The 27,443-nt window shown below is 36.7% G+C and overlaps 1 long non-coding RNA gene across 1 annotated transcript; it reads right to left on the reverse strand.

Annotated features, from left to right (window-relative positions):
- Window positions 1–18,625: 18,625 nt before the first annotated feature.
- On the reverse strand, window positions 18,626–21,258 carry LOC309392521. Its single transcript, XR_014175460.1, has 3 exons — window positions 21,128–21,258; window positions 20,109–20,187; window positions 18,626–18,711 (listed from the first exon to the last, which is right to left on the reverse strand). It is a non-coding gene; the product is annotated as an uncharacterized lncRNA (long non-coding RNA).
- Window positions 21,259–27,443: the final 6,185 nt, after the last annotated feature.

Here is a 27,443-nt window from a genome sequence, read left to right on the forward strand (position 1 = left end):
TCGCCCTATAAGACGCACTTTTTTACTCCAAAAAGAGGGTGAAAATCTGAGTGCGTCTTATAAGCCGAATGTAGCCACCTGGGTCCACTGTTCCCTCTAAGGTGCGCTGCAACAAAACACCGGGCAGCAGTTTCCAACTGCCGCGCGGTGTTTTGTACTGTCACAGGCACCGGAGGCTGGGGAGGTCCTTTGCAGACGGCTAGAACTGGCTCCCCGGATTTGTTTTGGTGAGCGCGGGGTGACTGACTCTAGTTCAGCAAAGCAAGCCCGGGGAGGTCCTTTGTGGGCAGCCAATCCTAGCTGCTTGCGCCCGGCGCTGTGGCTAAAATAAACCCTCAAAGCCCCTGCCGCTACTGGAATATCTGCTGCCGCCTCCTTCTCCTCTAACAGCACCACATTTGCTGCCCGACGCTGCGGCAGATTTCCTGACAGTGAGAAGTGAAGCCGCCAAAGCTCCCGCCAAAGCTCCTGCCCATGGCAGCGGCAGCACATTTGGAGTGAAGCCGCCAAAGCTCCCGCTGGTGCCCCCGCCCATGGCAGCAGCGGCGGTGCGTCCCCCTCCACTCGGAGCATCTGAGCTGGGCAGCGCGTTACCCTACTGCCCCCTCCTCCTCCGCCGTGCTTTTGAGAAGCCATGAGGCTTTTTTCCCCCCTGCTGCCCTCCGCCGCCTCCCTACTGGCTCCCGCGGCTCATGGCTCCTCAAAAGCACAGCAGAGGAGGAGGGGGCAGGGGTAACGGGGCTCAGCTCAGATGCTCTGAACAGAGGGGGAAGCGCCGCTGCCATGGGTGGGAGCCAGTAGGAAGGCGGAGGAGGGCAGCAGGGGGAAAAAAGCCTCATGGGGGACACGCCGCCGCCGCTGCCATGGGCGGGGGCGCCAGCTGGAGCTTTGGTGGCTTCACTCCAAGTGTGGTGGTGCTGTTGGAGGAGGAAGAGGAGGCAGCTGTTATTCTGGTGGCGGCAAGGGCTCGTCATCGGCATCTTCAGCAGCAGCCCTGCCCCCTGTGAAAAAAACCGAAGATGGAACAGATCCACGCAGATGACGTCGCCGCAACATGACTGGAGGAGGAATTCTGGGAGTTGAAGTCCACAAGTCTTCAAGCTGTCAGGTTTGAAGACCCTGGGTTTTTTTTTTAAGGGTTAAGGGTGCAAGGGTCTTGCAACTTGACAGCTTTAAGACTTGCATGCTTCAATGCCAGAGTTCCTGAGCCAACATGACTGGAGGAGGAATTCTGGGAGTTGAAGTCCACAAGTCTTAAAGCTGTCAAGTTTGAAGACCCCTTGGGGGTTTTTTTCCTAAAAGGTTAGGGATGCAAGGATCTTGTAACTTGACAGCTTTAAGACTTGCATGCTTCAATGCCAGAGTTCCTGACCCAACATTTTGGTTACTAAGCAGGAGCATTGTTAAGTGATACTATATAACACTTTTAATTAAGCGGGTACCTTGAATAAACATAACTTTGAGTTTCAAATAATACTGATTTTGTTGTTGTCTTAGGTGACACCTGTGAAAAAAATTCAGGTGCTGCTCAGGCATAAAAATGTGCCGCTCAAATACTATACTTTTCTGCTCACACTGAAAAAAAATTAGAGGGAACATTGCCTGGGTCATCTAAAAATGGGGGACATAAAATTGTTCTTAAACTGCTGTTAACTTTATACAGTTGATATAAAATATTTTACTACAGTATTTGGTTCAGAATCTTTTTTTTCTAGATTTTCCTCCTTTAAAATTGGGTGCGTCTTATATTCCGGAGCGTCTTATAGGGCGAAAAATACGGCACTTGACATTTTTTTCTTTTTCCCTAATGATTAAAACACATTAAAAGTTGTATTTTTAATATTCTTCCTATTATTATTTTTGTTGTATATGAGAAGAAATGTATATTCTTATTTTTTCCATTTAGTTTGTTATTCTTCGTTATTTAACAGAAACTCAAAATAATGACTTAACAATGCAGTGAGATAGCTTTCCATTTAGTATCAGTCAGTGTATGTGTGTTTTTCTGATGCTGCAGAATTTTTTCCTATTGTCAGGGATTATATGTTATTGCAGAGCAAAACCATTAGGCAGGCTACAGAGGAAAATACAAAAACATCTCTCTTAGGATATGTCCTGTTTTAATCCTTTAAAGCACATCGCTTCTTCATAATATATATATATATATATTTAAAATAACTTTCCTGATATTGGAATTTAAATTTGCAAATACTTTCAGCCTCCCTCCTTTCTGCTGAAGTAGTAGAGTGCTAAGAGATTCTATTCTAATTATGCTCAATGCATAAACATGATTTTTAGAAATTACAATATTTGTTTCAGTCTTGACATGTTTAGATACATTCTCTTAGAACTGCTATTGTGTGTTTGCACAGGAGACAAGTAGTATCAGCTGTGTACTACTCAAGGGTCATAGGATAATTAAACACAGTAGCTACCAGCCAAGCGCATTGGTAAACTAAAACTTTCAAGTGCTAACATGTACTCTTAACTATTGTATTTAACTCTTGGTAAAGGTTAAACATTAATGAGATAAACATTTCCTTTCTAATGCTATTATTATGATATTAGGAGAGCATTAGTATTGCAATATGAGAAACAAAATTTTCAGGTTTGAAAATTAATTAAAAATAGGCACTGCTCATCTCCAAACCAGTTCTGGGTGGTTCACAGTACACATGATTATATTCCTTTGTGGTTTAAGATTAAGTAATTTCAAATATTATCTAGTATTTCCTCAAGTTTTTCAATCCATGGGAAAGGAAGTCAAGTTCGGGCAACAATAATATCAAGAAATTAGAGCAAAGGAGAAGAGAGCTGACATCACGACGGCACGACATTCAATCTTGGTACTCCGAGATCGCAGTCAAATTCCTGCCAATGGATGGTCCATTCGGACCTAAACCGTCCCGCAGAAATGGTGGTTGAAAAGGGCACCTCCTGCTGATCTCAGGGATACCGCAAAGTCCCTGAAAGATCGAGGAATAGCCTTTATTTCCGGCGACAGAAACTCAGCTAATGAAGCTGTTGAAGTTGGGACAGCTCTGGAACGGGAAGAAAGCGGAAAGAGAAAGTGTGTCGAATTTGTGAGGAAATTTTATTATTAGGGGAAGAGACTACCCAAGAAAAAAAATAAGTTAAGTTAAAATTGAAGACAAAAGACTGTAGGCGGCGAGATTGATCTGCATTGAACTTAGTGTGTTATCCAGTTTCTAGTTTCTTTTTTTTTTCACGGATGGAACCTTTGCAGGGGCCCCCTATTTTTTAAACTAAATGGATTATTTTTTTCTTCTTTTTTCACTTTTGCTTATACCTATGGATTAAAATTCTTCTTTTTTAAATAATGCTTGATTTGCTTGATTGGATTGTTTTTTATCTCCATTTAAGGTTTTTTTTTTCCTTTCTTAAGCTTGGAATATAAAGAAGAAAGTAAGAAGGATTATAAAGAGCGTTGTAACAACAGAGAGAAAAGCAGTTACACTGCCACTTAGAGGCAGGAGGCTGGATACATTGTTTTTTTCTTCTTTCTCTTTGATCACTTGAGATTCTAGGTTCTTTCAGCTTGTTTACTGACAGTGATAGTAGGAAGTGCATTTAGGTGCCCTTTGGAAGTTCTATCACTAGCTATTGGAGAGAAGACAACATTTTGACTTGAAAGATAATAAATGAAGCTGTTTGAATTTTATTAAAATAGCCTTGAACCCTATAGTGGCAGTATCTGCAAAATTAAAAGAATTGCCCAGCAGGAAAAAGAAACTGTAACATTGCAAATGATTATGTTTGAAATCCAAAATCTATTAGTTGTGACAGAGAGAATTGAAAAGAGTTTGGATAATATGGAATACAAAACAGAAAAATCTGATGGCTAAACTGAGGATGTTTACCAAATGAAGAAAGTGGAGGACAGAGTTCAAAAGATGGAAGAAAAAAATGAGCGAAGAGATAAGAAAACTGTGGATACTGACAACAAAATGAGAGCGGAATATGGAAAGGGGAGATGGATGGATTGGAACTCTACCCCAGACTTCAAAGCACATGAGAAGAAAAGAGAAAAATTGACGGAGATAAGGAGAAAATCTTGATAGAAGCACTAGTGATAACCAAGGTAAGCTGATGGAAAGAGCAGATATTGGGTTTCAAGCTTTTGTGAGATACGAAAGGAACAGCATGTTGCCAAGGGAGGTTTATACAAGATTTATTAAGAAAGTAACTGGAACATTAATGCTACAAATGGCAAGAGATATAAGACTGTACTATTCCTGGAGGGATACAGGTTGATGCAATGAAAATGTATAATAAAAATTAAGCTAAATTTAGTTTACTAATAGTATGTATAAAATGAAGCGACAATAGCTATAGTTAACTAATGATTAATAATGATAACAATATAAATATATTAGTTTGATAATATGAAATTTTATATAAACAATAGATGGAGATTATGAGAGGAGGTTTAAAAGCTTTATCTAGAATATGTTATAAAGATGTATTGTGATTGGATGATTTAATGGAATGTTATCATATAATCCTATTCTAGATTTTGAATATTATATATAAAGGGACATAAAAACAATTATAGTCAAATTAAGGTTGAGATATAATAATTGTGATATACATGAATATAGATGAATTTAAAATATGCAATTTGATATGAAAAGCAGGTGGGTGACTATGGAAGAGATGCATGGAAATACTGTAACCAACTGACACTTTCTACAATTTGTAATGGAAGGTGGATTTTTTTATTTTTATGTTTGTTTGTCCTTGTTTAAAAACAAATAAAAATTGTTTTTTTTTTAAAGAAATTAGAGCAACAATGAAGAAATCTATGGGCTTTCCCCACTGCCCACTTGTAATACTTTCTACGTATCTCAGTTGACAGAAAAAAAGTTGGCATAAAATTCATTCTCCTGCTTTATTATGCAACTCCTCATCCCATAGACCTTCAGATTGGTGGTCAGGGCTACAAGATAAAGTAGGAAAATCACCTGTTTACCATGCATGTCCTTCATTCCATAAATTGTTCAATGACTTCATATGGCCACCAACACCATAGCAAAGAATGGCCTGGAGCCCAGGGCAGGAGATCTGCACAGCACGAATCCAAACTAATCAATAGAAGGGTTCATTCTTCTCCTACAGGCCAGTTGACTGTTCTTGTCTCAGCATGGGTAGGGATGTTCAGCACATTATTCTAATATTTAGTTCCACTGGTTGGAGTCAACTTCAGAAGACAACAATATTTATCAACGATACCACTAAACATGACCTAATCCATGACCTATATGGAGATCATTGCCATCCACTTCAGTTAAACTCTATTGAAAGCCTATTACATTAATTCAGCTACATTCATGATTGCCTTTTGAAATTTGTCATCTTACATATGTTCCAGTAAGTATTAAAATCAGGAACTAATTTACCACATGCACATCTCTAGTGTTTAAATCGGGCCATTTGATAAAGCTTAAATAGATCATATACCCATCATTTGACAGACAATGAAATACATATTTTATACTGTATTATCAAATAATACCTGTGTCACAATTAAGGGCAGACTTTTTACACTCCCGAGTCATAGTTCCAATCTGCTGGATTGTTATACAACGTTGCTGTTACAATATCAGCACCAATTGGTATTTTTTTTCCAAGACAGATGCAACAGATCTCTAAATATTAGCAGTGAAACAAAGTGACGCATAAAAATTCTTCTTAACACATTTTACGGCATGTTCAAATGGCCTTAGTTCAGGCTTAAATTACATCTTTTAATATCAGACTGAAACTCACTTTCCCATTATTTTTTGTTTATCAGTTTGTATACATATTTGATACTTTCCCTCATTCATCTCTCTCAATATCTCTATCCACTGTTAGTTTCACTTCATTTCATTGTCTGATAATAAAAAAAAATTTTTTAAATGTGGTAAAATATATTGTGAAAAGTATCCAAACCTTTAGCAACTCCCCCAAGTTAACTTATCTGAAGGGTATCAATGGATGTAATAATTTAAGAAAGAAAGATATTAAACATTTTTAAATTTTCTATTTACACAGATGAAGCCAAAATACACAAAAGCACCCACGCTTGGTTTCAATAGATGTAGTTCAGTGTCCTCCTTTGCTATCTGATTAAAAATTGTAGAAAGAACTGATACGCTAGGTGTAGATGAATAGGAATGAACACATAAGCCGTGTATGCCAGCATGGAAAAAGTAGTTGTAGTAAAAATGTGGATCACTATTTGTTCCCACTTCTCGAAGTCATTGCCACAGGTAATCATCAAGTATTGAAAATAAAGCCAGTAGAAATAATTCTTCATTCTCTTCATAGCTGCTGCTGCCATGAATCGTTGCTTCTGAAAAGTTGTCCTATTAGAATCAACAAAAGGCAGATAGTATAAATTGTGAATAGAGGAAATCATAGAACGTTTTGCAGGATTATTCATTTCCACTGAATTCATAAAAACATAATTCAACAAGAATAGCTTCTGAAGCTTAACTGAAGAAGATTCACTGAAACATAACTGCTGATTGTATAGCAATTTCATGTGTCAACAATATTTTTTAGCAATTTTTTTGTAGGAGAAGGTACATTTCCTTGCTATCTTGTATATCACCATTTCCCTTTTGGCTTAGCTATACAGTTGGGAAGACTACATGGTCTATGAAGAAGGCAAAGGATGAGAAGGAAGCCTACATTGACCTTCAGTTTATAAGTTGTTTGTGTATGTTTTATCCTATGAGTGAGGTGTTCATGGTTGTAGGCTGCACTTTCTGCAATCCATAAATCTTGGGAAACCATTCATCTTTGTTCTAAAGTCTAGTTGAACAGCAGAAAATTGATTGCTATCTTCTCATTGCTGATGGCAACAGAAACATCAGAAGGGGGTAAGGCATCTTCCTTTTCCAATGCTACTTCTGAGATAAGATTCACAAGATAACATAAAGAACATTTAGCAGTAATAACCATCAATTCTTTGTATTTAGTAGTTTATCAGCACCTGATTGGTGTTTATATACATCCAGTGCTATTTTAAAGGCTCAGTTATCCTTCGCCAACTTAGCATTCTAGAGATGTTAGAATGTCAGCTTCACAATGTTGGCCATAAAGGCTGGGAAATTTAGGCAGTGTATTGCTAGAAATCCCATTGGAGGTATCAATATATAAGCATAATAAACATCAATTATAGAAGGCATCAGTGTTAGTTTGTGATGGATTTGTCTTGGTTTAATTTAAGTATTGCTTGCTTTTGCTGCCAATAAGTTTGATTCTTATTGATCTTAAATTATTATTCAAAGTAGCTTGCTGGAGAGAGAAAGGAATTTATGTTGAGTGATGGGGTACTCATGAAAGGAAGATTAGAAATCCTTTTGGATTATATATAAAGGTTAATAAAAAAGAACTAAGTTAGATACAGTTAAGTCTTGATTATTAGGGAGAAAATGTTATGATGCAGGATATAGTTAAATAAAGGAGGGACAATGATAACAACGTATATATAGGTATGGTACAACATAAGGAAACTGGAAGTAAATTGTAAACTGATTTGGAAAGGAGGATTACAAAATTTTGTTACTAAATATTATGGATGTTTAGCTAGAATAGGACATAAGGATTCAGTGTTATTGGAGGATTTTAGAAATAGTACATGAAATGCCAGTATGTTGTTATGTATTAAATCTTGGTATATTTTATGATGAAGGACGTTTAAACAATTATAGTCAAATGAAAATGGAGGTATGATGATGGTAACATGTATAAATATCTGAGTTAAAATACTTGAGTTAATATGAATTATGTTTGTTGACTGTGGAAGAGATGCACGAAAGCCTTTTTGTAACCAACTGATACACTTTCTACAGTATGTAAAGAAGGATGTGTTGTGTTTGTTTTGAAAATAAAAAAATAAAAAAAATATTTTAAAAAAAGACAAGTCTTGCACAAGACTGTTTCCAGGGGGTTATGGAAACACAATCTGAAAGACGACCTCTTACCACTCCCTCCTTTTCTCAGCAGTTGGCTACCATTCCTCCTGGATTTAGCTCCCTAATAAATAACATCATTCTGAAAGCCCCTGAAAGTAATGCATTATGAGGTGCCACAGAAATCCCAGTACACAAAGATACCACATAGCTGCCTTATACGTACACGTATATAGTGATGTTCCTCTGGGCTGCAGTTTAACATGACATCATGACATGAGGAAATTACTTCAATTCATCACCCCTTACACATCCCAATCTAAAGAAACTGCTTCATTATACTTAATGTGTGTATATATAACATTAAGATCATAATTACCTGTATCCAGTGATGATTTCCTGGAGATTAGTCATTGTCTCTGGTCCTAGGAAGCAATGGAGAAGACTAGCTAGTGATATACAAGAACTGATAGTATCATAATTATGCTAAGTATTTTTATTTGTTTCTTTATTTTAATATAGTGTAAGCACAATAAAATTAACAATACAGTATAAACCAATATTGAACAATAAAGCTATTCAATAATTTAAAGCTTTAATCCAACCTATACCATAATTTAAATCCTCCAAGTATTGCTACCGAAAAGGTCTTTCAAATTTATCAAGAACCTGAAAAAAACAAGTGTTTTAAGAGCCTTTTTAAACATTATAATCTCACTCTGAATACTATTCAAAGGGGAAATGATTTTGAAGTATAGAAACTATTTGGCAGAAACTTTTAAAACGTGAGATGTTTTGAGACAAGGGAAAACTAAGTAATTCCCATTTTACAACATCGGAGTACATAGGAACGCAAAGTGTAACCATTTTTTTTTAAAAAATACCCCATGTATAAATTACCCCAAAAGGTCAGCTCCAGCAGTTGAACTGGTAATGATCCTGAAGAGTACCAGCCAAAGTACAGGTTATAGAATAATATAAAAATACAGGTGAAATGGATAAATTATCTAGATAGAATATGAAAGTTACAAGTCCTTGTGGTATTCATGAAAGGCCTTAAAAAAGTCTGATTGATAATGGATTCCCAACTTTTATACTCATCAGTGATGTGAACAGATAACAGATTTGAAAAATAGGAGAAAGAAGTAGGGAACAAAAGCAGGACAATCAGGATGAAAGGCTAAGCTTATTCAAACTTAGTTAAGTTATGTAGCATATCCAATTGCAAAATTTTAGTGAGGCGGTTGCTGAGGGAAGCCTACACTCTCATCTACCTGGATCTGTGATAGTGAATACCTGTAGCTCAGGTGTAGAATGAGGGTGGAGATTCATTGTTTGGGCTTGTGGGTTGGTTTCCAAATGTTTCGTTACCTTGTTAGGTAACATCTTCAGTGAAATACAGATAAAAATAATTACCTTTAATGGCACAACTTTATTAGGGAAAAGAAGAGTTGCCTTGATGATTTATCATAGGTAATTTTTAACCAGCCCACATACAGTATTTATATCTATTGCTTTTACAATATATGTCTTAGATATTGCTTTTACAAAACTCTTATTTGGGAAAATGAGCTGCATATCCATTAAATTACAAAACATGCAAATGAAAGTAGTTCCACCAAGATTTAAGTAAAAGTTTTGCACATTTGTTGATATATTTTTTCATGTCAGATAGATTGATACAGGAAAAAACTTTTGCATAGGTCTATCTAATACTAATAATAGGGACACGGTGGTTCAATGGCTAAGACGCTGAGCTTGTCAATCCCAAAGCCATAGGGGGCGAACAACTGCCCCCTGTGGAACGGGCGCGCAATTTGGGCATCCTCCTAGATGCCCGGCTGTCAATGGACGACCATGTGACAGCCGTGGCTAGGGGGGCGTTCCACCAGGTTCGCCTGGTGCGCCAATTGCGCCCCCTTCTGGACCGGGATGCCCTACGCACGGTCACTCATGCACTGGTGACGTCTCGCCTGGACTACTGTAATGCTCTCTACATGGGGCTTCCCTTGGGACGCGCACGAAGACTGCAGCTAGTCCAGAACGCAGCCGCGCGGGCTGTCATGGGGAGTACGAGGTACTCCCACGTAACACCTCTCCTGCGCGAGCTGCACTGGCTACCTGTGGTCTTTCGGGTGCGTTTCAAGGTTTTGACCACCATCTTTAAAGCGCTCCATGGCATAGGGCCTAGTTACCTGCGGGATCGCATCCTCCCACACACATCCCTGCGGCCAATTCGCTCTCACAGGGAGGGGCTTCTCCTGGTGCCGTCCACCAGGCAATGCCAACGGGCGACACCAAGGAGTAGGGCCTTCTCTGTGATGGGCCCAACCCTCTGGAATGACCTCCCCCCCGACATTAGAACCACCACTGACTTCCGCTCCTTCCGGCAGAAACTGAAGACACACCTGTTCCGACTGGCTGGCCTGGCATAATTCTTAACGTCACCTCCTGGCATATATATTTTCTACTGGTTTTTTAGGGGACTTAATTTTATAGGACACTGGGGTTTTAAATTTTGTATATCTTAAATTATTTATTTAGCAATTACAGTTCTGTCTATTTTATCCTCCTCTTATTTATGTATTTATCCATCTAATAATTTTAATTGTTTTTATGTATGATGTTTTTGATATGGACTGTACACCGCCCCGAGTCCCTTTTGGGAGAGGGGGCGGTCTAGAAGTGCTAATTAAATTAAATTAAATTAAATTAAATCAGAAGGTCAGCAATTCAGCTGTTCGAATCCTAGCGCCACGTAACGCAGTGAGCTCCCGTTACTTGTCCCAGCTTCTGCCAACCTAGCAATGCAAAAGCATGTAAAAATGCAAGTAGAAAAATAGGGACCATCTTTGGTGGGATTGTAACAGCATTCCATGCAACTTTGGTGTTTAGTCATGCCGGCCACATGACCACGAAGATGTCTTTGGACAGCGCTGGCTCTTTGGCTTAGAAACAAACAACTAGCATGCATGTGCAGGGGGACCTTTACCTATCTAATACTAGAGATAATGCAAATCCTATCCTGTGAAATTTCACAAGTATTTCTATCTAATCTCTTGCTAAACTGAACTACATCATTTCACAATGTTGATATGTTTAAATGTAAGAAATGTTTGCCTAATCCTGAAATTACACAAGATTATAGCATTGAATGCTGCAATTTTGAAACAAAGATTTCCTTCTAAAAAAATAACTAAAGAATAAGTGCAAGGTATACTTGTATTATTTATCCCCACTGAAAAGCATTAAGCAGCTATTCTTTTAAAGAATTGGATATCTTTTTTTTATTTCCATTATCTGGATGATATAGTTTTGTTAATGCAGTCAAATAAAAAATGAAAATGATAGTTTTGTTTAAATTTAAATTTAAATTGAACTGACATTAATATTCCTAATTTTCTTAAATTATACAGTGGTCATGTCTCTCAATAGTGAGATGGGAAATATATAAATGTAATCAATAAATAAATGTATGGACTCTCCAACAATTTTATACAATATAGAGAAAAGATAAAATTTTGTGCTAACAATGTGTAACAGAACATTTTTCTTTGCAGAAAATATTTTAAGATTTACTCTATTTATAGTTTGCATGTCTGTTTTGTCTAATTTCCATAACAAAGCTTGTCTGATTATTTTTAACGTTCTTTCAAACAAATTTGGAAATTATGTTACTTGTAACCAAGTTCATTGGTTTTTTAAAATTGTTCCTTTAAGTCTCCTTCCCAAAATGATTCTCTCTAAAAAAAAAAAAACTATACTTACATACAATTGCAAAGAATTGACTACCCCTATTCCATTACCTGGAAATATATTATCCCAAAACGATGCCCACAGAATATATTACCAAAGATAATTTTCCTGCACTGCATCATTTTTGTCTCCTGGAATACTTGTCAAGTTTGAATAGTCTGAAAAAAAGCACTCTCTCTGCCTTGAATAAAATGTGCCTCCTCTATTTTAAATGTATTCCTTTCCAAATTGTATAGAATTACCAGAGTCTATATTTTGTATAGATCACTTTCTCTGATATTATTATTAAATATGGAGAAAGAAAGATAAAGTAATGAAAGAAACCACACACTCAGCATCCCAATTTTTTAAGCAAATCTTGAATTCTCAAGGAGGTTGATGCTCTAATGCCTGCACTATCTCTCTAAAAAATACCCCCCCTCCCCAAATTCAAGCAGTGATTAGAGAACAGAACTATGAATTGTATTAGAGAACTCAGGCTAAGCTGTAATTGAAACTGAAGTGAGAGGGGAGCAGGATGCACTGAAACCTGGAAAAGTCTCTGTTTGCTTATGCTGATAAGAGACTGACACAGACCTCTCCATTCAATTGCTGATATGCCTTACTTTTTACAAACCATCCATTTTTAATAATGTAAGATGGGGTGGGGGTGGAATTGTGATATCACATAAATTACATCTGCTTTGCCAAGAGACTAACAAAAAGAAGCATCTTTTCTTTAAAAGAAAAATTAAAGAGAAAGAAACAAATGCTCCAGAACATGCAAGATTTTTCTTACACAAACAACAAGGGAGAAAACTTTCCAGTGCTCATTTTGTGAAGTTGTTTTTTTTTAATTAATAATCATTATAGTAATAGTACTTTAAGGGCACTCACCTTATTATGAATCCAGACAAGAGATTTCACCTGGTGTCTGTTGCTGCAAGACAACCCAATGAAAATCAAGGAATGACATTAACACTTTTTCAAGAGTGTGATGCATAAAACTGCTCTACACGCCTAGCTGCCCGCCCACTTCAAGTTTGGTTAAATCCAGATTACATCTTTGCGTAAGGAACCTCAACAAAGTATTTATTTATCTGGATCATCTTTAAGTATATCTATGGTTTCACAAGCTGTAGTCCTACAAGTACCTACTTGGAAGAAGATATTTCAACTAAAACGAAATTGACTCAGGATATAGTAGGCTTACATACTTTCAGAGTATTTTTTTAAAGCACAGTGTGACCCTTAAACCCACTGAAATAATAAATCACCTTTATTTTAATCTAGACCATCATGACAATTATGCTGGAATACAAATTGAGCCTAAAATATAAAGTTATATTCATATAATAAAATAAAGTAAAAATACATTTAAGATAAAATTACAGAGTATTCAAAATACAGAATCCTTTAAAGCTACAAATATTACAATGAATAATCCAAATGCTGTAAAGACAAAAAACTATAACAGGACTAAGTAGTACTAGAATCTATAAAATCCTACAAGAATATAAGGCTACGATAAATTATATTACATTTAATATTGGCTGAAGCCCTGCTAAAGTTCGTTGGAATTAAGAACATTATGTTCCATCCAATTATAACAATAAATAGTTAAATAAAACAGAAATTTATATGTATATTTAAAAGAAAGGAAGAGAGGAGAAAGGAGGATGGAGGAAAGGAGAAAGAAAGAAAAGAAAATCTATTGAATAAGGGAAGTCTAGTTAAGGCTCAACATTACCTTATGTGGAGAAGTTGTTTATGTTTAATTATCGCTCTGACCCATAAAATTGTCTGAAATCCTTGCCACCTGATTAGCTAGCAAGAAGTTAATGTAATCAACTCCTGAACTACAGTATATAGAATTACATTAAAACATATGTTTTAAGTTGAAGGCATGAGTCATTTTAACCTAAAGGCCACACCATTAAGAAGACTTCCATTTAATTATTGCAATGTTGACCTACACGTTAATTCCAAGCTTGATGACTTCCTACTAAAGTTTCGAGTCCCAAACGTTATATTATCATTACAAAAATTTAAAAAGTCTTTAGTTTCACATACATGGTTATAAATAAACTTGTTTTGCTTTATTTATGTTACCTAAATAGAAAAGGCTAAGGACCAGGATTAGTAAATAGCAATAGAATAAATACTTCATCCGTTTTTTAAAATAATTCCGTTCCTAACTATGGATGGGAGAGGGAATCAAATCCACTTGGTTTAACAAAAAAAATCTCCTCTTTCAGCAATATGTATTGATGTTTAAGTAGTGCATGAAAAACTTATTGTGAGTTGCACAATAATATTACTGTGCTCTTAGTGGAAAATCTCCTGTAGGAAGAACTTGAAAATTGACAAGAGCAAAAAGTAGTTACAAATTTGCCTGTCTTTATAATAATAAACAAAGTAAATATGAAAAGATCTAATAAAGCTAATTACATATTAGAGATGAAGTTTGGTGTAGTCATTAAGGCATAAGGCTAGAAACCTGGAAGACTGTGGGTTCTAGTCCCACCTTGGACACAAAGCCAGCTGGGTGACCATGGGCCTGTCACTTTTTACCAGTCCAAAGAAAGAAAAAATGAAAAACAATTTGTGAAAAATCCTTGCTGAAAAAACTGCAGGGATGTATCCAAGCAGTTTCTAAGAATCATACATGATTGAAAAGGCGGGGAGGTTGTGTTAAAATACTTCTTTAAAATGAATCTTCTAATAACCATTCAAAGTAAAAGTATCTACACTATATATTATTGTTTTATCTCAATAATTAAATAAAGAGAACATTGCAGATGTTGTTTCACCTCATGACTTTCTTTGGGCATTAATCAGAAGCAAGCACGGATCTGATGAGTTCCGTCAGAAGTGGATTAAGAGACTACCAGGAAATCCCACTGTAGAATTTAACTGTGGGATTTCCTAGTAATCTCTTAATTCATTCACATTCAGAAAAAAGACAATAGCAAACCAATTTTATATTTGGTTATCAAGACCAAATTTGGCTTATCAAGAATGTAGTCGCTAAAAGTTGAGCTCAACTCCTGGAATCTTGACTTTTAGCATATTTTGGACAAGATGAATGAATCATAAATGGATGACTATGATGAGACTATTTAACTCAATGAATAGTACTCTGTATCAAGAATCACAACATGAATTTTAAGCATAAATGTCAAACATGCTGAAATTTTCCAACACACCACCAAAGGGGATCCGGAGAAGACTATGTGGACACTACCTCTCCATTCCCTTTCCCGTTTTTCAAGAGAGAGAGATAGAAAATTGGATGGAATTTGTGGCAGCAAATGTTAACGAAGTTAGAGAAAATCTGGTAGATCTTAACATGCCAGTTACGGCATCATTTGCTTTTACAATCATAGGAATGATCTGTATTTCTTCTGTGAAATAGTGCTACAAGAGCCATTAATAGCCAGTATAGATCTATGAGCCAGTTTGGTCTCCTGATTAAGGCACCAGATTAGAAAACAGGAGACAGTACGTTCTAGGAAGGACTATTTGCAATAGCAATAGCACTTAGAGTGCAAATCACACTTTACAGTGCTTTATAGCCCTCTCTAAGCAGTTTACAGAGTCAGCATATTGCCCCCAACAATCTGGGTTCTCATTTTACCCACCTTGGAAGGATGGAAGACGGAGTCAATCTTGAGCCTGATGAGATTTGAACTGCCAAATTGCAGGCAGCTGTCAGCCAGCAGAAGTAGCCTGCAGTACTGCACAGAAGTAACCACTGCACCACCACGGCTGTATGAGATACATTCATCACCTTGAGTTATTTCTCAAAATAATAAAGACAGGATAAAAATAATTTTAATTCATGTTTCTTTGTTGGGAAAAGGCTCTTTTACAGATTTCTGTTCTGTTTGTGCAGGAACCTTTTTGCTGCCTTCTATCCTATTCATTTTTCTCAATTGACTGAGTTGATATCCTTCCTGACTGACCTTCAACATTACAAATTACAAATCATAAGACAAAAATAAATTTAAAAAAACTATTAAAATTGGCAGTAAATTTAAATTAAATAGCATTAAAATAAATTCAGTTAAGAGTTAAAAGATTGATGAGAGAAATATAGATGGCATAAGGAATAATTCCACTCTGGGAAAATCCAGTATTACGGGAACCAATATCAGAAAGGCCTCTCCCAAACTGCCATGAAGATAAAATCTGGAAGGAGGGAAATGTGCTCAGATTTGAAGGTTTTATTATTATAGCTACTCCAATGAAATATCTATTGTTTCTTTGTTTGTTTACACATATATGGCGTTGGTTTCCTAATCTGGTACCCCTGTAGAGCCAAATAGAGATTATTTTTTGCCTTCTTCCTTGAATAAAATATGCAGTGGTGAAGTGCAGGGTGCAGGAACAACATCCATCGGCAGGGTGTTGATCCATAGCAGAGTTTCCTCTAACTGCCAAATAATCTCCTGGTCATGGGGTTGGAAGGTAACTTTCAAAGAGGGCTTCTTCTGCTGTCTTAAGAAGTCAAATATGATCATGTAAAAGATGTTTTTTCTTTAGAAAGTCTTTACACCTGTAATGACCTAAGTCAGTGGTCCTCAACCTGTGATCCATGCACCACTGAGGGGCCGCAATGTCACAGGTGGTCTTGAAAGCTTGAATAAATGTTATGATTTAAATCTTGAATTAAGACTTGGGGGGGGGGTCCATGACCAAGATCCATGGGCATAAAAGGTACTTAAAGGAGGTCTGTGTGAAGAAAAGGTGGAGAACCACTGTGCTAAGTCATTTACAGCTTTAACAGTCATGCCCTGTGCTACATATGCTAAGTAAGTAATTGGCTGTGGTAGAATCTGACATTGAGCTGTGGGGACATTAGCCTTAAGTAGCTTATAGGGAGGAAGCAGCTGAAAGAAGGTCCTCCCTTAAACTTCCCAGTATTTATATAATAGTGAGTGCTGTAGTCTGGTGAGATTCCTGTCTCTAGGCAAGCAACAATAAAGATACCACTCTGATCAGCTCATCCTGCCTTATCTGGTTCCTGGTGCCTGACATTGACAGACATTTAGATCTTTCATATATGCATCATGTAAAAACTGGGCCTCACAATGGTTAACCTCACTTTCTACTGTAGGAAGTTATCACCCAGCCGTCTCCCAGAAAAATGAAATATCCTAGGAAATATTGAAAAGGCAGAATATTATATTTTCCTGTATGTGAAAAGGAAGAAACATGCTTTAAATTAAGAATAGCTCCCTGTAGCTTCCTGCCTCCACCCACTTTGTCAATGGGCCATTAAGAAGGCCAAGCCAGTCCCTTTACATAATAAAGAGTTATCCCCTTCAGCTCCAGGGGGTTGGGAATGAAGGCATGATAATATAAGCCTTTACTCAACTGACCACATGGCACCTGAGAACTCTGAGAATTCAACCAAACCTGGACTCAGCCTAGAGAGTTGCCCCTGCATAGGCCCATGTGAGTCTGACAACCAATCAGAATACATTTCTTACACAGGAACAGGAAACAGAGAGGTGGGACTGAACAGGTTATAAAAAGCCTAGCAAGCCCCTCCATCGGCCCTTCTCTTCTTCTCCACCAACATTGAAGCATGTGATCACCTTTTCTGTTCAGGACTCAAGCCATGTGGTCCTGTCCACCATTAAAACCATCTTTCCAAGCAGCCTCCATGTCTCCAGTGTCTTTTTCCCCACTTGGAACCGAACCCAGAAGGACATTTCTTTCAACACTACCAACTACTATTTTCTCACATTTTTCAATGGGCAGCCTCTTGCAACAGTCAAGACAGGATATGAATAACTTTTGCTTTGAATAAGTACCTCAGGAAAGGTTGCAGATGACTTTTTAGTCATTGTTTCCTCATCATAACTTGAGTTGAAACTTGAACTGAAATTTGCAGGTACAAAGATAGCTGGGGATTTCAATGTGATCCTAAATTGTGAAGTGATCTTTCTAGACAGGATGTAAACCTATACAGAACATTATCTAGCTTTCACCTTAAGTACAGCACTTTGTTTGCATTTATCAACTTGTTCAAGGGTGCTATATACTAGATTTTATATGATGAGGAACAGCAGAGCTGGACGTCATAATTTCTGAATAACACCCCAGAGGGTTTGTGTAAATGTAGCTTACTTTGTCTAGAAGCCACCTGTTAGCCATGAACCAGACCATTGGAAGCAAATAAACAAATGACTCAGAAAAAAGTTGCAGATGAAAATATCTAAATAGTTGCAGCAGAATCAAATGGGTCATACTTATTGCTTTCATGGCACAGATTCCAACCAAAATCTATGGGAATTAAAACAAGGCTATTTCATGTAGTGGTTACCATCACCATCAGACATCTTGCCTAAGCAAAAAAACAACAACGAAACAAACAAACCAAAAACCCCAAAACAAAACAAAAAACCCACCACAAACAAGCAAGCTAACACACAGACAAAAGATGTGCAATTGCACCTAGACAACGAGCAGGAACTGGTTGGATCACAAAATAGACTAAGTAATAGAACATACAGAAGCTAAAGTGCTCTGGGATTTTAGAATTTAACAGACAAGCACCTGCCATATAATACCCTAGATTTTAACAATTGCTAATAAAACAAAAAAGTTTAGAGAGTGGATGTTGCAGTACCTGGAGAAGCAGAACAGAAAAGATGAATCTGAAAATGTAAGTAGAATGACTGTGGCAAAAGAAAGCAAGGATAATACAAATTGTAATAGGTGCCTTGGGTGCAAACTTAAAACATTTGGAGCACTACTTGAACACCCTCAAGCGTTGACAAAATCACCATCAGTCAATTGCAAAAGACAACTCAACTTGAGTTTCTGTTAATCTGCATATCAACTTAATTTAGAATTTGCAGGATGGATATGGAAGAATACCAAGAGAGATGCCAGGACTTAATAAACTTTTTAAAAGTTTATTTTTTTAAAAAATGTCCCTAAATATTTACAATTTCAGGAAGATATGACCCCAATCATCTAGGTGAACCGTAATAACAGGGAAAGTTCATATTCTGGAACTCGATTCACCAGGAAGCTGGGAAGGAAAAGCAAATCTTCCCCCAATTTTGGGATAATCAACATGGGAAATTGTTTGTATTTGCAATCATTGGAAAGAAACAGATTACAAGAGAGTAAACAAGCACATAATGGGAAATACATATGGAAATGAATGCCTTAGCAGCCGCCATTTGCAGAACCTCCTCTCTTCTGCAAGGAAATAAAAGAAGTTCTTTAGAGTGAAAATGATTAGGACCATACCAAATTCAGATAGCAAACCTGCCAATAGACAAACCTGCCAATTACCCAAAAAAGATTACAGAGCTGAGCTAATGTGTGGTTAGTATTTTTTAATAAAGCATAGCTTATGTGGCAAAGAAAAACAGTTTGGGAGGTGATAACTTGTTCAAGAACCTCTCCCTGTGAAAGGGAGGAAATTCTAAGAAAGGGTGGAAAGGGAGAAGGGAAAAAATGAGTCAGCCAACATCCTGCAACCATACCTTTAATACCATCAAACAATAACTTATGCCTATCTCAGGATTCAGTAAGTGGCAAATCAATAAAAATGCCAAATCCAATCAAAACATCTGGCTAATCGTGCAACCAATCGTAATCAAGGACAGAATTGAAAAATCATTTTATTTTGTATTTATTAAATTTGTTTGCCTCCTGTCACTGCAAAATCATCAAGTGATTCAAAGTACATATTTTGCAAAGAAACAGAACAAAGAGTAGGTCATATACACAACTTGCGCAAGATCGCCCCACTGTTTATAAACAACATCATCAAACATCACAGTCATCAAAATTATTTCTTAGAACACCTATAAAAATGTCATATACCAGTAATGACAAATTGTAAGAACATATAGTTTAAAAAGTAGAGGTAGTCCTCAATTTACAAAAATTCATTTAATGACCATTCAAAGTTACAACGGCACTGAAAAAATAATTTATGACCAGTTTTCACACTTATGACTGTTGTAGCATCCCCATGGTCATGTGATCAAAATTCAGATGCTTGGTAACTGACTCATATTTATGATGGTTGCAGTGATCTTCTTTTGTGACCTTCTGACAAGCAAAGTCAATGTGGAAGTCAGATCCACTTAACAACAATTTGACTAATTTAACAACTACAGTGATTCACTTAACAATTCTGGCAAGAAAGGCTGTAAAATGGGGCAAACTCACTTAACAATTGTTTCACTTTAGCAACAGAAATGTTGGGCTCAATTGTGGTAGTACATCGAGGACAACCTATAGCTGAAAATGAGCAGGTGAAAATATTGTGGGATTTCTGAAGTCTGATAAAATCTTGGCTGATGGCAAAGTCTTAGTGCACACCACGTATACAGTCCTTGTGGTTGAAAAGAAGAAGTTGTGGATATGGCAAAACCAGATAATTGATGTGGCAGAAAAGCAATATCTAACCTTTCCGGCTCTGAAGACTGGCAGAGTTTCTGAACAGGCTGCAGCCCAGTACCAGGCCATGGACTGGGTTTGGGGACTCCTGGCGTAAAAGACAAAGAATTGGAGAAAATCATAAGGATCTACATCAGAAAACAGAAATTGAAAGATTATGGCATAAATTGGATATGGTAGTCCCAATGATTACCAGCACCCTGAATGCCATTAAAAAAAAACTCTTTGGATGGGACTTTAAAAAAATCTGCAGAGTTACAAAATTCCATTCAAAATTCAATTGCAAAAGACCACAGTGCTTGCATCAACACATACACTAATCTTATCCATTACAGTATCCTAGGTTCTTGGGAAAAGCTCAATGTATGGAAACCAACATCAGCTAGAGAACTAGCAGCTGTCACTTCACATTTTCTGAACAGATTGTAATAATAAATGATTTGCTTAGACACTTTCTCATTTTGAAAGATTAATATAATGATTGCTGGAAGCTGGCGTTGCCTAATTTAGGTAACAAATGAGACTGAATTGTTGGGTGGATCCTACATTTGAGCAAAACTAAAGCTATCATGATAGAATTGTCTAATCTCGATTTAAATAGACCTCCTGTGAAGTCCCCTGTACTTTTAGAAGTTTAAAAAAAAGCAACATTTAAAAAGGTGATATGAAGAACATTGAAATAGAATATTCCAAGAATATGCTAAACTACATAAGAAATATTTCTTATGTATTTCTTCTCTCAAGAGCCAGACTTCCTAATTCTAATATGAAGTTGCAACCTTGTAATGGGTTACAAAATACTGGGAAGGAAGAGCAGAAATAATATTTGGAAGAGTTAATGGGGTTTAATTGACAGAGTTTGGCAATTACAGAGAAAATTTATCCATGAAATATTGCGGCGGAACATCAGATTTCATCTTGTCCCACAGAGCAATTTTATCATGGGAGAAAGTGTGTGGTTAGTGTCTCAGAAAACTGGGCACCATATCCTTGTCACACACCTCTTTGAGCAATGTTGATTTACTTACTGCTTTCAGGTTCTTTTGACAGCTTCCTTGCCAATCCTGTTCCCATCATGCCTTTCTGAGCCATCTGTGAAAAATGCCCTCTTCGCCTAACCTGTTCTTACTTGTGGAAGAACAGGCTGCTTGAAAAAAAAAATTGCAGGCACCTGGGCCTGAACCCCCCCCCCCATATCATCATCAGCTGAGCAGAGTTGCGAATAAACCTGCAATCTTGACAAAGGTGTAGGAGGAGACAGGAAGGGATCTGCATTTTAGAGTTCTGCAGCCACTAGCAAACAGAGTAAAACAGCCAAACAATAGAAGAGTCTTCAGAAAGTGTGGAGGGTCCCAAAAGAGAGGAGAAGCAATATACTAGCCCAGCAAGACAAAACCCAACATAAAAAAGGTGCAAGAGCTCTGTTGGGTATTAATAGAAAAAGAAGAGAGAAAGGACTTAAAATAAAAGAGGCTTAGGAAAGAAATGTTAATGCATACTAGTGCTGAAATTTTATTTCTTATCAAGCCTGTTTCTGTGCAGGGATCAAAGAAACAACAAGTAATTTAATGAAATTGTTCGTTACTTTATACCTAAGAGAATTAATAGCAACTGGGAGGTGGACCACTGCGGAGACCCCCCCCCCCTTTCCAGCACATTATCTACATAACAATTAACCTCTCCAATTGAATACTTACCCAGTCATCCATTTCTCATTTCAGCATCATTCCATACAGTGACGTGCGGTGAGGTTTATGGCTGGTGAGGCTGGTGACCACGGACGTGCAGTCAGGGGAGGCAGGGGAGGCAGAGCCTCACCGCTCTCATCATGAAAATAAAAAAAATGGGAAAAGGCGCTGAGGAGCCTTCTGCACACGTGGTCCGGGAATGGGACCACGTGTGCAGGAGGCTCCTCTAGCCTCAGCCTCTCTCCTACACACGTGGTCCCATTCCCCGCCTTCCTGAGTCATCATGAAGGGGACCGCAGAGCATGAGCCGTGGTCCCGCAGAACGCGCTCCGTGGTCCCCTTCATGTTGACTCAGGAGTCAGGAAGGCGGGGAATGGGACCACGTGTGCAGGAGGCTGAGGCAGCTTCAGCCTCCTGCACACGTGGTCCCATTCCCCGCCTTCCTGAGTTAACATGAAGGGGACCGCGACTCGTGCTGATGACGTCACCAGCAGTGACGTGCGGTGAGGTTTATGGCTAGTGGTAGTCATAGCTTACTAATAGGTTACTAATAGGTTACTAATAAGGTTACTAATCATAGGTTACTAATAAGCAAATTATACTAGGAAACAAAACAATATAAATTGTAAAGATACAAGCAAAATGGTTATAGTCATGTGGAATGACTTTGTAAACTTTCTTTTGTTCTCTAATCCATGTGCAGGAATTTCTAAACTATATTAAATATATTATACAATTTTCTACTAGTATAGTATAGACTATAGAGCAAAATATATGCTAATATATTACACTAGAATAATAGCAGTACAGTATAGTATATAGGTTATTGTAATAGAGTAACAAGTAATACAGAAATAAGTAACACTATATTGTCAAAGTAATAGAATTAATAGAGAAACAGAAGCAGAACAGAATATAGGAAGTACTTGCCTATCACTTTTATGTTTGTTTTTACAAAATAAAACCTAGTCCTTATAGAGAGATAAGCAACACCCATCCAGAATCCAGTACTTTTGTGTCTTTCTTGAGTCTGGGTCAATCAACTGGACATGTTTTAAAAAGAATCTATGGCACTATTCACTCAAATGAATACCATAGTCTTTTATTAACATCCAGACTTGAAACAATTCTTGATTTTTGATTAAGATTCGTTTGATGGAAAACAGCCGGGCTGTTTGTCAGCAGTCCGGTTGTATGTCAACAATTCACATTCCATCTCCTTTATTGATTCTCATTCTGGTCCTACAAAATCACATAAAATTTGCAACAGAATTACACCTTCTCGTGTACATTATATTGGATAATTCCTTTCGCTGATAATTCTGAACAAAAAAGGTTACACATTCGATACCGAAAGAAAAAATAAATTTATTATCAGTATCATTTAGACTCATTTTATCTTCTTTATGGACACGTTTTTCAGGATAACTATTCTATATAGTTGCTTGAGAAACTTTCAGTGCTTTGTGTGAAACTTCTTAGTATGTCATCTCTGAAAATTGTAGAGCAGCGTTTTCCAACCTTTAGGGCTTGCCGGCTTGTGGGGGCAGAGGGGAAGTGGCCTACACAAGTGATGGGCCTGTGCACATGCATGTACATGCCAACCCGCCATTCACGCAAGTCAAGCTGTGCACATGCATGCTGTCCCACCATTCACACTTGTGCTGTGTGCGGTTCTAAACAGGCCAAGGCCCAGTAGTATGCTCCAGTTCAGGGGTTGGGGACACTTGTTCTAGAGGATTCTAATGAACTGTTTAGATGAGGCACTTGCCAGATCTGTGTATTATTCCATTTGCTCATTTAATGGGGTCATGCACAGCACCTTTTTCAAAATCAGATCAATAAGTTGTTCTATCTCAGTAGTTCTCAAGAACTTCAATAGATTATATTTCCCATTGTCTTGTGGCAGGGTCTTAATTCTGGATTTTTTTTTACATTTTAACTCTGAATTATGGCCATTCCCCTTGTCTATGAAAATAGATACCAGCAGACAAGTTATCATTAAAATAAATTTTCTGTTTTTTCCCAATTTTTCCTAATGATGATAATTTGACTTTTTGTTATGCTAAACACAACCCAAAGGCAAGTACTGCATATGTATTTAAAATTTCCTGTAGCAAAGCCAAGACACTTCATACATCATCTTCAGTCATGTGTTTGTTTGAATTTGGCTTAGAGCTCAATGTGCGCTTGTCATGTGAGTTACAGATGTAAAATCTCCAGAAAATTTTCCGTAACAGGGAAATATAATCCATTTTTTAAAAGATATTTTGGTGAAAATTGAATATCCTTATATTATATATATATGTGTGTCATTTTTATGTTTGTATTGTCTATACTTTGGTTCACGTACAGGAGTATGTTTGATGTATAAAATAAATGCATAATTCATACATACAATTATTATGCATCCATTGATTGAATTTCTACTTTGAGGTTTTTAACCTCAACCATGTGTCCATCTGATGCAAAATCACAAATAAGGTTTGTTCACTTGCCTTTCCTTGATTGCTTCAAGATAGGAAGAGTCAGAACTCCCAGTTTGGATGACACAGTAAATTATTTTTACTGGATTAATTTAGTCACTTTAGCTCGGGATAAGTAGGAGAGCAAACATTTGCACACAGCAACAAATAATTCATAATACATAATTTATAATTTTGTGCAAAAATGCGCAATATATTTTTGCTATGTAAAGAACTTAAATTTGTAATATAAAGCCCTGAAAATATGTAATATTGCTGGGAATGATGATTGAATGCAAATTGAATTAAGACAGTATACGCCCATAGGTCCTAGAATATGCTAAATAGTACACTTCCAAGATGCAAGTCTGAACTGCAAGTTTTCTCATATGTAACAAGAATGAGGAAGACAGATAAAGTGCTATGTATTCTGATCTTTACTAATAGATTGATATACTGTAAATCTTCTGTCAATACTTGATTTATAATTGCAAGTTAAAAACTCTTATGAGGTTAACTTTGACATCATGAGAAGATCAGAAAACTAAACAAGTCAGAGTTAATAATAGGAGTAATAATAGGATGGAACATTATTCCATGATTTTCTAAAAGTCATGGACTTGGTTAATAAAATACAATATTTTGTAAATTCTTACTGATCACCTGGAAAATATCAGGTTTTTGTATACACATAAATATAATATCTGATTGCAGTGTACGCAACTAATAGAAATGAATATGAAATATTTTTCCAGTGCTATTCAGTTCTTGTGAACCTGTTGCAAGGCTGATGTCATGTACAGCAGGGGTCCCCAACCACTGGTCTGCAGACCAGCACCGGTCCGCAGCATGCCAAAAACTGGTCTGTGAAAACAAGCAAAGCCCCATTCACAGATTGCAGGCAGCACATAAAAGCACACCCCCTGTAGTCTACAGAAAAACCTCTTTCCATGGAATCGGTCCCTGGTGCCCAAAACGTTGGGGGCCACTGATATCCTGCAAAGCACAACTAATTAAACTATACATATAATATATGTAACTATATTAATATCAACTCTGAAGCTGAACGAGGCCATTTTGAGGCTTCAGTGTATAGATTCATTATATAGATTCACTCAGAAGAGGGATAACATTTAAAATGTAGGCATAGTATTAATTCCTAATCCTGGTTTGTTTACATTCAGTAGTACAACATTTAAACATTTTATAATATACTACAGACAAAACTTTCTTTATTGGCCTTTCTACTTTTCCACTTTTATTTTTATTTTACAGCTTGTTACAGAGTATTTCTACATAATGAATTGCAATAAAAGTCTAATAATAACAAGTATATAAAAATAATATTCTGACAGGAAATGAACATCTGATAAAGCTCCTAAACAATCTAAAAATGTGTGAGAGATAACCTTCCTTGGAAAAATTAAGATGTGTATATGACATGTCACACATACAGAGATGCAGTGTTTGGGCACTTGTTGAATGCAATTATGGTGATTTTTTTCTCCAAGACTCCTTTCATGGATCAAAAAAGTTTAATTTGCATTTCCCAGAAAACCTCCAAAAGTTGCTTTGAAAAGAAACTCAACAATATAAGCCAGAAGAAAAATATCCACCCAATCACACAGTCCCTGTGAATTGTAGCAAATTCATATGATGGCTGGTCTGCTACTTTTGCACTGTAAACCAGATAGATGACAAACAGAATCTAGAACCAAGTCGAATTGCATAGGCACAATGACATAAAAAATATATACTAGCAGAATCACTGTACAAAACAAAAGGCTGTGGAAAAGCCACCATTCAAAGGAATCCATCATATGTGTCATTGTAACCAGTTGGAATTGCCAGTAGAACCAGTGGAAATTGTTGATTATTCGTTTGATATCCATCATTTTCTTAGCAATGCCCAGATGGTAAACCTAACAGTAAAAAAATAAATAAGAAATTTAAATGATTTAATCAACATATTTATGAAAGAAAAAATATATTAGATGAAAATTCAGGAAAATTAGAGATGAGAAACATGTAACATATATGAGAATATACCGGTATCCTCCATAGGAAAGCCATGTTTCCTAGTCAGCAATTAATTTTATTATGGAGTCTTTGAGAGTAGTATGATTACGCCATATAATAAACTTCATAGAACCAGTTTTTAGCTCATAATGTTACCATAGCATCCATTTTAATAAAGATTGAGAATAATGTAATAATTACCAGAATTCAGCTTGGATTTATCAAGACCAAATCTTACCCATAACTCATTTTTAATCAGAGAATTTCCTCAATGGCTTGTGATAAATGTATACATTGACTTTAGCAAAGTATTTGACAAACTACCCCATGATAAGTTTACCACAGGGTAGTTACTATAAGTACAAGCTGAAGACCCTAATATATATGGATACACAGTGGTTCTACATTCAAACTCAATGAATGCACATAAATGGTTCTGGTTATCAAACTGAGAGAATGTAGAATATTGCAATTGTCAATCTCTAATTTTCAATAATTTAGATTAAAAATATTATGAAAGAGAGAAGGAAGGAAGGAGTTCTAGTTCTGAGAAAAGTTGGCTGGGAAATAACTGGCAGCATTTCTTTCCCAGTCAACCTGGAAGTATCCGAAAGGAAGAAATGAAAGGAAGGAAGATCAATCCCTCTTCTCCCTAATGTGCGTTACATAAAATGATGCTCGTAATATAGAAATATAAATTCTGAATGAACAATAGGAATCAATTACGCAGAGTGATGGTGGTCTTTCCTTTATTGGATATGCTCAAGCAGAGGCTATATAACATCTTTCTCAGATGTTTACCATGGAGTGCTGCACAGATGGGAGGGAATGTCCTAAGCAGACCTTTCGAGCCCTACAATCAACCAAGCCAAAATGCCATGTATTTCTAAATCTTTTATTTTCTCTACTTTTTATAACTTGATGTCAACTTATACCAAACTATAGCATGGGTATGTTGGCCACCTTGAATTACTGTATTTGTAAAAATAGTAAAGATGGGATATAAATAAATAATTAAAGAATAAAATAAAAAATGAAATATTTTGGATGGATAATGTGCTAACTTCCATTTTTGTTAACTTGATTCCTTCACTGATGCATCTTCTTTGCATGTTAACATTAAATTTCATTAGCACAGCATTAACATTTCTATGATGAAAGCATGTTTTATT

Source organism: Natrix helvetica (assembly GCF_964273705.1).
Source record: "Natrix helvetica genome assembly, chromosome: 5".
Lineage (NCBI taxonomy): Eukaryota > Metazoa > Chordata > Lepidosauria > Squamata > Natricidae > Natrix > Natrix helvetica.